The following is a 12520-nucleotide window of genomic DNA, read 5'->3' on the forward strand; positions in this document are numbered from 1 at the left end:
TCTGGCCTTGACTCATGTCGGGCTAATTCGTTGTGCTACAGATCTCAATCGCCGTCGGTAGGGCACTGCCCCTGAACTTGATCTGCAACACGAGGATGTCTGGGGCGCCGGCCCTAGGCTTGGTGGTGGTGGCCTTCTTCTTCGTCGGAGTTGGTCGGCCGGCTGGCTGTGCTCGCGTGGTCATGCAGTGACCGGCGGCTTGGTCGGTCGGAGGCGGCGGAACTTGGCCGGTGGCAGCGGCAAAGTTCTGTCTGGATCCTGGGGCGGCGGCCCTGGAGGGTGGCGGCCGGTGAAGCTCGGGCTTTCTGCGGCGGCATGGCGTGGTGCAGTCCTGTCCAAGGCGGATCTGTGACGCCGATCTGCTATGGATTGGTCCAGATCAGAGACGGTGACGAGCGCGCGGGATCCTTCTCGGCGGCTCTCGCGGCTTGGCGAGGCGGGGTGGGAGCCCTCCTCAGTGGCCGGTGCGCCAGGGATCCCACGGTGGCACTGTTGCCACAGTTGGTCGCCGAATCTAGGCGGCTGGATCTGGGGCTTTGAAGGCGGTCGAGACGGTGCATAGGTTGTTGGGTGGATTTCTTGGGACGGATCCGGGTGAAAACTTGATCTTCGGTCAATGGTCAGAGCCGGTGATGACGATGCCCTTATCATCGTTTTCTTCATGAAGGCATCATCGAGGTCAAGCTCCCAACTCCACTCAATACCTCTAGGGGAAACCCTAGATCAGCTGATCGGATGTTGGCGGCAATCATGTGTCATAACCCCCTTGGGGACGGCATTCTTGGAGGTGCACTCGGCTTCACAGGACCAGCGGATGGCTTCTTTGGTGAAGCGGTGCTTCATCCATACATTCATGGCGACGGACCTGGACGGCGTGGCGCAATGCAGATTCGGAGTTTGATGTGGGAGGATGGACACGCGCAGGAGGATGACGCTGTCTGGCGTCATGGCGGCGTCGACGACAGAGAGACCTGGCACGGTAGATGCAACAGTATAGCTCTGAAGATGGACTCTGGCAGGTGGCTGCGGCGGCCCCATACCCGGCAGGCGTCCTGATTGAGGAGTGCGCCGGACTGATAGGTGCCCCATACCAGGCAGGCGTCCTGGTTGGGACCTCAGGTCTTAGATGTTTAGGTTTGGCTGCGATGTCTGTTTGGTATTAGGCCCAGACTATCAGCGCCCCATCAATTGGATAGGTGTAGCGACAGTTGTTGCTTAGACGGTGGCTTTAGTCTTACTGTTGTATGACTTTGTAAGGTCTTGTGAGAATAATTAATAAAGTGGCCGTATGCATCGCCCAGATGCAGAGGCCGGGGGTCATCCTCCTTTTCTAAAAAAAAAAAACCTTGACTTGCATGGCCTTGACTCTCCAATGACCGAGATGGAGGTTCTTGAAGCAATCGACGACATGCCAAATGACAAGGCCCCGGGACCCGATGGCTTCACGGGCCTATTCTTCAAGAAGTCTTGGGAAATTCGTAACTTGTTGTCCCCAAGTCCAAAACTACAGAGTATGCCATCAAAAACTCATGATCCCTACGGCTGACTAGAAAAGTAAACAGCATGCTGCTATAGTCGTCAATATGCGAGGCAAGCGTCTTGCTGGCCTCGGGCACTGTCACGGCTCCCGGACGGATGTATGCGGCGCCGGTAATACCAGGGAGGATGGCTAGCTCCGGAACATCATCGAGGAAACAAGACAAGCTAGTTCTGGAACAGGAACTTGAGGTCAGCCTCTGTAAGCTTTGACATGGCCTCTGGCGAGTCACCCACGGTGCTGCAAAAAAGGACGGGAACAAAGTATATGTCAGCCAACATCATCCCATCCACCCGGCCGACCCAGGATGGCTGAGGAGGAAACGAGATTTACCCATCGAACACAAGCTGCTTCTTCTCTTGCAGTTGCAGGATGCGCTCTTCAACTGTGTCCTTGATCACAAACCTCGTGCTTCTGTGTCAGTCAAATCATATCGCAAGTCAGATAAAGGAGGCGGAGTGTCCATTTTAATTAGCATATATAGCAAATTACCTAATTAGCTTGAATTGTCCGATTCGGTGGATTCGATCCTGCGCTTGACTCTCCACTGCTGGATTCCACCAAGGATCCATCAAGAAAACCTATCCACCAGGGAATATATATAAGCAGGCAGCATCAACTGGATCGTTTACATGGGTTATTGCTGTCTAACTAGACATAAAGGAGGAGGATATGCACTGACTTACTTGAGATGCTACAGTAAGATTAAGAGCCACTCCAGCTTTCAGGCTCATCAGGAAAATCCTGCAATCTGGGTCATTTATGAAGGTATCTATAGCTCTCCCCTTTTCCGCCATGTTCATTTTCCCATTAAGTTGCACACACTTGATGCCAGACTGTTAAAACATGTTACAAATTATTTCACTTGTCCATAAACAATGCAATGCAATGCAATGTTAAATATCAGTAAAAGTTTCTCAATACTTTACCCTCTGCAGGGAGAATTCAATCAAATCCAAGAACGATGTGAACTGGCTGAAAACAATCCCTTTTGCAGAACCATCATGCTCAATCATGTTCCTTATCTCTTCTCTCTGCATTAAAAAGGAATCAATATCAATATTGCGTTGCACATAATATGGTCCACTCTCGACGTAATAGTAAGATTTGCTCTTATTGTGCTTAGTGGCGACTTAACAGAACCATAATTACACTAGACTTAACAGAACCATTTCATCATCATCCAGATACCCCTCTATACCAAAAGACTTGTAATTGGATCAAGGTTAGTTTCATGCCAGGGGTGTTCCAGTGATGTCATGAAATATATTAAGCCAATGAGAGAACAGAGCTGGAATTAGCTAGTTGCAGGATACTTGTTCACTATTGACTCCCATACCTTCGAATGGTGTGTCTTATCTTCATAGAGATAGAGATGAATTAGTTTAGCCCATACAAAATATCCACCTAATAATCAAATACTCGCACCGTCCCAAAATAAGTGTCTCAAGATAAACAGCTGGTTACCACCAGCTCTTGCCAAGATACTGAAGGCAAAACAGTTTCTAGAACTTTCAATGTTAACACTATGCATAAGAGGTAAGAGTTTGTTGACAGAATTCACTCCCCTACACACCAAGCATGTCAACATTCAGATTAGCTCCAAACAACAAAGTATGCTGACCAAGTTATCCAACTTACCAATGCATCAATTTTTGTACTTGTCTTGAAATCTGCTAGGCTTTGTAGTCTGCCCAGTATTCCTGAGCGTTTGCCACCCTTCAAATTTGCAGGGACCTTTCGTCTCGAATTTTCCGTTGTTAAGTCAACAGTAAGAGGCTTTGAACAAGATGGACATGAAACATTCCCCAAAGTTGCAGAGCACTCCATCAAACAACTCTTGCAGAATACATGATCGCAAGACGTAACCTTGAAAGGAAAGTTCATACGCGAAAGTCAGCTTATAACCAGTGGAAAACAACGCATGAGCTTAAATAACTTTATAGGGGCAATCAACTAACCACCACATCTTCTGCCAATTCATGACATATTCCACACTGGCTTTCCATGGCACCATTTTGTTGATTTTTGCATCCTTCCCGAGATTCTGCTGTCTTGGAAAATGCAACAAGGTATGGATGATCAACAGCCTACAATTTTGATGGAACAGTCAAAATGTTACTTCAACATAGAGAAATAATTAAGAGTGCAATTCTATAGGGAAAAACAGCATAGTAACATAGACTATAGGCGATTACACTTGCTTGTTGCACCCATAAGGAATTCTAAGGATATCCAAGGAATTATATGCACCTGTCTCAACCTTGTGAGGAGGTCAAAGATATGGGCATAGTTGTTCAGCAACGTTCCAGCAACAACATACCTGGAGAAAACAGCGGTAAGGGATTTGTCTGAAAAACCTTAAATCTTTCAAAATAGGAAATATAAAGGAGCATTTGACTACATAAGCTACTTTACAATGGCATCCAATGACTACAAAAAAAAACACCTGCTACATCGAGTATTGGATGCAACCATGAAACTATGAGCAGAATCTCTTTGCAATGCACCTTGCATCTGTTGTAAGTATAGCTCCAGAGGAATTGATGTTTAATTAAATCCAGGGCCAAAAGAAATGGATAAGCACTAACCAATAACGATGGCCCTTTGTTATGATGTATTGCAAATCAAAGTTGTTTGAAGCTAGTAAAGAAGATTCTTGTTCAGATAAAGATGGATTTTTCAACTTTTGCAGAAGCAGCATAATTATCACAGGATGTCTACTGAACAATCCATATGGTATCACTACATAAGTAGGAAGGAAAGGAAGACTCACGAATCAAACTGCGTGCAGCTTCGAGTATATAATGCTTCATAAAACCCCATTTCATTTCTATCAAAAGAGTCCTGCCTCAATGTCACCTAACATGTTAAAGTTAAACTTCTTGCATGAATTACATTCATATTGTATATAACATGTTGTGCACAACTTACAGTCTTCGGTGGAAGAGCAAGATCTGCAGCTCGGCCAATTTTTGTCCGCCTTAATACTATGCCCTTCAAGACTTTCTCCTTGAGAAGAGTCATAGCTCTTCCGCCCTCAAAACTCGCGGATCCATCCAGTATTGGTGTCACTATGTGCTGTTCAAGAATGGCTTTGTGTTAGCAAAGATGATGTCACAAATAAAAAATATGTCAGAATAAGGGACATATAAAACCCTGTAACTGACCTTATTCCACCAGCAAAAGTGCCTGACAGCTGAGTGACCACAGTCACATTTTGTCTTCGTACTGCAGGAGATTAGGGTCAATAACTAAAACGAAGAAATAACAATGGGAACAGCAGCAACTCATAATCTGGTGTGATACAACTATAACGTTGCAACAGTAACCTTGTTTACAATCATACTAGAGTAAATTTTAGAAACTACAGCTCTTTATAGCATGTAACATTTTACAGAACTACATTTTTAATCTTGCAACAGTTATAGCCCATCCGTAGGCCACACAATTGGTACAAATAAATCAAATGGTATTTTGTGATCCCATGTATGGTTGACTGGTGGGCCCTATGGATCAGAAAGCCAGACAACTAGAGCCTGGACTGCTGTGTGGTTGACCAATGGGCCCTATACATAATAACTGTTCCGAACGATAATGTCCAACAAATTAGTTAATCGAATTAGTTGGTCAATCATCATATATTACAAGTAGAGGCAGATCTTACTTATCTAGTATCTGACAGTCACAATCCTTGCAGAAGTAGTTCGAGTAGGGAAAGATTTGCAAGAAGCGAATCTGAGAAAACAACAGTAAGAATAGAGGAGGTAAAATAAAATGGTTTTTTTATCATTTATGCCACTAGTTGTGTCCCACTACTCAGTTTTGCCACTAGGAATTTCAACTGCTCAAAAATGGCATCGCTTCGTTAGGCGCATGCTGAAAAATGCCACTGGACATCATTACTGTCAGCTCAAATCTCGTTTGCCATGTTATAATGACATAAATACCTATGGACCAACATGCCAGCCCTCCCTCTATCTCACTACAATAAAGTGTGGGTCCCACTTGATCCCAACAGCATTCTTATTTTCCTGTAGAGTATTCGCTTGCTTACTACTAACAAGTGGGTCCCGCACTTATCATTGTGAGATAGAGAGAACTAACATGTGGGCCTAGGGGTATTGTTGTCATATAATAGGTTAAGGAATTTGACTGACAATAACGATGTCTAATGGCATTTTTGAGCAAACATCTAAAGGAACGATGACATTTTTTAGATATGTAATGGCATTTTTGAGCAAGCATCTCAAGGAACGATGGCATTTTTTAGCAGTTATAACTTCTAATGGCAAAACTGAGTAGTGGGACACAACTAATGGCATAAATGATAAAAACCCAAATAAAATTGGTCAGGATCTTCAAACATTAGTTGCAAACCAGCGAGTAAAGTTCTCCAACACGATTCTGCAATGGCGTCCCACTCAGAGCCCACTTGTATTCCGATTCCAATGCAAAAACTGCCCTTGCAGTATTGCATCATTTATCTCTTATGAAGTGAGCCTGCAGAAAAATACATGGAGCGACTGAATCATCTTTAGAAAGAAACAAGTCAATCATTGTTGAATTGAACGTCAGGAAAATATTAAAAGATTGAAGATATCATCTAAAAAGACAAAGAAATCACTGCGTAGTGAGAGCCTCACTACGCAGTGATTTCTTTGTCTTTTTAGATGATATCTTCAATCTTGAGACCAATTTGTGTACTTGGGAGACAGCTGTGTCCTCACTACGCAGTGATTTCTTTGTCTTTTTAGATGATATCTTCAATCTTTTAATATTTTCCTGACGTTTTGAGATTTCATAAAACAGTGTAATGATGAACAGAAAACACTAAGGTGGATAGCAAGACACTTAGAAACTGTCCACTAGATAAAACCTAATATGTATCTCTATTATATACTGAAACATGCATACAGAAAATAATATATTTCGAAATGGGACAAGTACTTCTGGACAAGCTTCGTTTAGACATGATGAAACTAGGCTGCTGGCCAACATCATCTTCTTCGCGTCAGTACTTCGTTTAGACATATGGATCAGGCGGATCTTGACTCGTCTCAGACTTGGTGTCAATGTTGCCACGTCCTCGCGTCAGTACTTCGATAGGGGCATCGTTCTCGTGACTTGACCTTTTGATGGGAGCACCTAGTTTGCGTTGATGCGGCTAGTTTGAAGTTGTCAGTGGCATGATGAGTGCGTGCCCGTAGGGTCGGCCGACGGTGGTGGGTAGCTGGAGGACTCTTGACACAGTCGTCCTCTCGGAACCAGAGCGGCACATGTCCACTCTTTGGATACGTCCTCTCTCTTTGGTGTTGATGAGGTCGTCAAACGTGTTTGTGGCAGACACGACCAATGCGGTGGAAAGATGCACTTGATGGACTTGCGGTGGCGTCCTCGGGTCATGAATGCGAATAATGATGTACGTTGACGCCGCTTTCATCGGTGTTGTGCTTTTATGTTTGTGTTATGTTTTGTTGGCCTATTGACGTTTTATGTTTTGAGATACTTTAGAGCTAGCTAAACGGAGGAATTTTAGCCATCTTGTTCTTCTTCCGCAATGAATCATGGACTTTATGATTATTTGCTACTTTCATATAAAATAGATGCTTGTTAAAAAACTATGAGTTTGAGCCACTTTTATAGTAAATAATGGGCCACGCTACGCGTCCGCCGGCCGATAATATAAAAAGATCCGCCGCATCCGTGACCATTGGATGGAGCTGTGGATGGCGTCCGATCTACCTATGTGGCAAGTCATCTTTGCTACAAATGTGTCGTTGCAGTATTTTCTGCAGCCGAGGTCTTGTTACAATTTTTTTGCAACAGAGATCTTGTTGCAGGATTTTTACGCAACAAAGATCTTGTTGCCAAATCATGTTTATCAATTTTTCTACAACAGAGGTCTCGCTGTAGAATTTTTTCACAACAAAAATCTTGTTGCAGAATCATTAATGAGTTTTTCTGCAACAAATGTCTCGTAGAATTTTTTTCGAAACAAAGGTATTGTTACAGAATCATTTTTATGACTTTTTTTATGCTGCAATAGGTCCCTTTTGCAAAAAGAGCCTTGTTGTAGTTGCTACAGCCTCTTTGTTGCAAAAACAAATATCTTCCATCTTCTCCTTCCGCCTTGGCTAGAGCTTGGGTTGTGGATAATCTAGGAAGCAGATTGACACAGTCGTTCACCATTGCTGAAAGCTTGGCCCATGGATGATTTGGGAAACAGATCAACACCATCGTTGGTGGGAGCGCTTTGGATGATTTGGGAAGCAGATTGACACCCCCGTCCGCCATGGCTGGAGCTTGGGCCGCGGATGATTTTAGAAGCAGATTGAAAGGAGGAAGTGTTAGAGCATCGTGGGGAGATGAGATTGAGGGGATCGAAGGCGGGAAAACGAGAGAGTAGGTGCTAGATTCGTTGAGGTGATCGAACGATTCATTTTTGTTTTTGCAACATCGTTGCCTTGCATATGTGGTCATCGTTGCATGCTATCCCCAGAAGCAAGCGATAAGTGGTCCCAAGGTGCATGCACAACCATGATCCAACGGACCAGTGGCTCGCAATCTGAAGTCCGCGCGAGCGGCGGATGCGGCGAGAAGATCAGTCGGTTGATTGGAGGCTTTTTCCATAAATAAATCATAATATTTCATCTATGTTTGTAAGTTGAAACTTCAAAAGGTTCGACTTGATTTTTTTTTTAAAGAGTAGTCCTCCGAGCAAAGAAGAGACAGCCAGACACGGCACGACCGATCCCAACAAGGCCACACAACCCACAACCACTCTCGCCCTAGCACCTTCGCCGGCGGCGGCCTATCTCTCTCGTCCCCTGCTCTGGCCCTTCGCCGGCGGCCGGCGGCCTATCTCCTCCTCCGCCGACCGGATACAAGCCGCACCGTGAGTCGCTCATCCTTCGCCTTGCCATTATTATTTTTTCCAGATCTGAGCTTATTTCCTCCTCCACGCCATATAGCAGCAGACCTTCCCTGCAGGTCTGATTTGGCAATGAATGTCCTGCTTCTTCTTTGTGCTTGATTTTCGTCCATACGGTTAGTATAGAAGTATTATCTATCAGTCTATGGTGCTGGGTGGATTTACGAGAAACAGAAATTTCGAGCCGAGAAATCATATGCTACCTACTCCCTCCGTCCCATAATATAAATACGTTTTTGACACTAGTGTAGTGTTAGAAACGTTCTTATATATATTTTGGGACAGAGGGAATAGATTGAATGGAAACGGTGAACCAGAAATTTCGAGCTTGAAAAACATACATCACATATCTTTATGAGCACCTTATCCAAATAATTTACTAGATAATCTGAGATGAAATTTTATTTTCTTAAAAATCAGAATTGCTCTGTTTCCCCGATGAGTTTAGGTTAATGTAACTCAGAAGCAATTCATTCTTTTGCAAAAGCTAGATATACATGAAATCTAAGGAATATGAGTGATTTATAAAGTGATAGGGGGTAATAATAAATTGATTTATTACTAGTAACAATAGATTCGTGTAGCCAAACTCTTTTGTCTTTTTTTAAGTCTTTGTTTCTGTATTATTTTCTCATAAGTGTCAACTTTTTCTTTCATTGACAGTAAGCTAGCACACAGACATGGACCTTCACAAGAAGGTCACTGTTGCTAAATTAACTGATGATCTAGTGGTTGATATCCTCTCCCGGCTGACGTACAAGTCTTTTTGCCGCTGCAAGTGTGCCTATAAGGCCTGGTCTGCCTTTTCCTCTGATCCAGACTACCGCTAGAAGCTCCCCAAAAAAGTAACCACTGGACTTCTGTACCAAGGTCACAATAAGTCTGCTGTCCCGCTTGTAAGCCTGTGCCCAGATGATGGGGAAATAGACGGAATTCTTGCTGATGTGCCACACTATGAGCATTTAGAATTCCTCGACTGCTGCAATGGTTTAGTCCTTTGTAAGTATAGGAGCAGCTATACTTCTACAAACATTTGCCGCTTCGTTGTGTGCAACCCAGCAACACGAGAGTGGAGGATACTTCCTGATACACACCCTGGGACAGATGACCCTCGATATGTAACTATTTTGGCGTTTGATCCATCACGGTCACCGCAGTTCTATATCTTCAATTTTCGTCTGAAACATGTCCATGGTTTGATACTTGGTACCAGCAAACTTGAGATATTCCGGTCTGAAAGTTCGACATGGCTTGAGGATGATACCTTGGACCGAGATATAAATATTTCTGGGCGAACACACTTATTTGTTAATGGAATGTTGTATGTGTCTGTTGGGTATGAAGTTTTGGTGTTCGAAGGCCTGGAGGCAATGAGTGATGGCATACCGCCCTATCATCATACCATAAGTTTGCCGCCTGAAGCTTCATACCTAAGCACTTTTACCAATGGTTGCTTTGGCAAATCTTCAGGGATCTTACACTATGCATTGCCACATGAGAATGGTCGCTCGATTGTTGTTTGGACATTGGATGATTTTGGTCATCATTCATGGACTTGGACTAAGATGTGTCATCTTAGCATGACCGATGCATTTGGAAAGGATGAGTTTGTTCACTACGACGATGGTGGCGATGGTGGTGATGATAAATGGTTTTGGAACTGCGATTATCGGATTGTCGACCTCGACTTGGAGAGAGGGCTTGTTTTCCTCCATGACCAGAAGGCAAATAAGCTTCTTTCATACAATATCAGGACGAGGAAACTCAACGAGATACAAGACGCCTTTGGGTGGGATCGATACTATGTCTACGTACCATGCTACTCAGAGCTTCCAGCCCAAGAAACTTCAGTTCAGTGAATGCCAACTTCTGTTCAATGTGCATCTGTGGTTGTTCTGCTGCGATATGCTGAACCACCTTCTATATCACGCTAGCCGGAGTCATCCGTGTGACCAGTCCAGGAACCCTGCCATTTTTACTTTGTCGATGCAGAGTTACGTTCCTGTACTAACCTAAAACTCTTCACCATGTTCCTAGTTAAATACCTTGTTTAAGTTTGCTATATATCTTTTATGTAAGATTTGATGAGCTGTTCGTTTGGCTCTGTTTGTGGTTGCGGTGGTTTTAAACCAGTACTTTCTTATTTCTGTTTGAGAATAGATATACCCGATTTTTCTTGTATGTATTGAATTGGCATTACAATCCTACATTACACCTGGACCTATACAAACTTGGAGAAGAATACTTCCAGGTGACCAAAACCAGCAAATATATTGCTTTAGAGAAGTGTAGTGAGACATGATATTAATCCTATGGACCTTGAGAACTATGGCATCTGCATTGCAAAACGATTTGGGGTATCTTCCCCATGTTGCGCAACTGCTACCAGGGATATCTCCCTATCATGAGAGGGGATCCCATGGGCAGTAAAATCTCCCCTAGGCCTTGTTTGGTTGTAGTGAAACTAATCTCCTAGTGGAACTAACCCACCTAGGGATTAGGTTGACCCCTTCTTGTCACCCAAACCTTGCAATACCAATTAAGATCTTGTTTGGTTCTCCTAAACCCGGACGCAACAATGGAGATGAGCAGCCGCAGCGACTCAAGGGGAAGAGAGGGAGCAGCCTCGAGGCGTGCCTCATGTGGATCGGTTCCACGGATCATAGGCTACTATTTTGCGTCCCGTGGATTGAAGGAGATCGACATGGTTTGGGCTGGGAAGTTCCCCGCCATGGCCCAAACCAAACACGTCAACTGGGATCCACAGGGAACAGTTCCCCATCAGAATGAACCACGTGGATCATGCTTCCATCCCGGACAATCCATGTGGGTTGTATTCTAACCAAACAAGGCCCTAGGGGTTTGCTACCCTGGGTTTTCCCTCCCCAGCAATCAAATGAGCCCTAAGGAGCAACAAATATTTTTCTTCTTTAGTTGGCAGAGTTTCTTAATCGGTACTCTTGCATATGTATATACATATATACTTTCAGGGTTTACTTGCAAAGAGATAATTTTGCATGACTTTCAGGGCAGTACTTAGTAATTTTTTCTCAGTTTTCTCTCCGCAACTTCTGCCGCTGGCACCACTCCTTGGTGTCGCCGTTCTCCTTTTATGTAAAATCTAGAGATTTACTTGCTGAAATTTGAACGTGCGTACAGTTGGTACCAATGATATGAAGAAAAGTTCATTGCTCCTCCGCAAAAAAAAGAAGTTCATTGCTCCTCTGCAAAAAAAAGAAGTTCATTGCTCCTTCCAGAACATATGATAAAGAAAGATGAACTGTTTACTGTTTAGTACTCCCTCTGATCTAAACGCTCTTATATTTCCTTACAGAGGGAGTAATACAACATATAGAATAAAATCTTTGAAGTACAAGGTAAAAAAAAGAAGAAGCAAACTGTTGAATCACACAATACTGGTTCAATTATCTCCTTTTTTTTTCACTCCAAAGTCGGCTCATCACCAATTGATACCTCAGAGCAACGAAGCAAGAGAAACCTTTCGTAGATGGATCACTTTGTTATCTTTGAGGTGAGATTGTTGTGTGAGAAATACATTGGAGGCTCATGTGTATATTCAAGGTTCTACTTGCGCGTTCTGGAGAAATGTCCAAGGAGATAAATGTCACGATTAAAACCACCTGCTGGAAAATAGATGATCCCAAAATGACAATGACACAGAAATTGTGCATAAGTTAGGAGTACATTATTGTTTAAAACAATAAATCAAATTTCATTTACTAAAGAGCTGCAGATTGTTGGCATGACAATGTAACTACAAGTACTTGTTCAAACAAGAATTCTTTTGTGGAACTGATTCCAACAAGACAATTTTCCATTCAAAGCAGCGAGAAAAATTAAAGTGTCGAAAGTATTTTTCTGGTCATTACATCTTGCAATGCAGAAGAAAAAACATTCTGTGGGATTTCCTTTTCTGATGGTGAGCTCTATTTGCACTGAGTTCTTCTCCATCGGAGTGTGGGAACAGTTTTGGAAAAAGGAATTCACCATCAGCACAAGAATTTAAGATCAAAATATAGTGATGAACC

The 12520-nt window shown here is 43.4% G+C and overlaps 2 pseudogenes; one reads left to right on the top strand and one right to left on the bottom strand.

The window, feature by feature from the left end:
• Positions 1-1682: 1682 nt before the first annotated feature.
• LOC119350164 lies at positions 1683-7834 on the bottom strand (annotated as a pseudogene).
• A 449-nt stretch (positions 7835-8283) lies between these two features.
• Positions 8284-10656, top strand: LOC119320062 (annotated as a pseudogene).
• Positions 10657-12520: the final 1864 nt, after the last annotated feature.

This window comes from Triticum dicoccoides, chromosome 1B (genome assembly GCF_002162155.2).
Source record: "Triticum dicoccoides isolate Atlit2015 ecotype Zavitan chromosome 1B, WEW_v2.0, whole genome shotgun sequence".
In the NCBI taxonomy this organism is placed as follows: Eukaryota; Viridiplantae; Streptophyta; class Magnoliopsida; order Poales; family Poaceae; genus Triticum; species Triticum dicoccoides.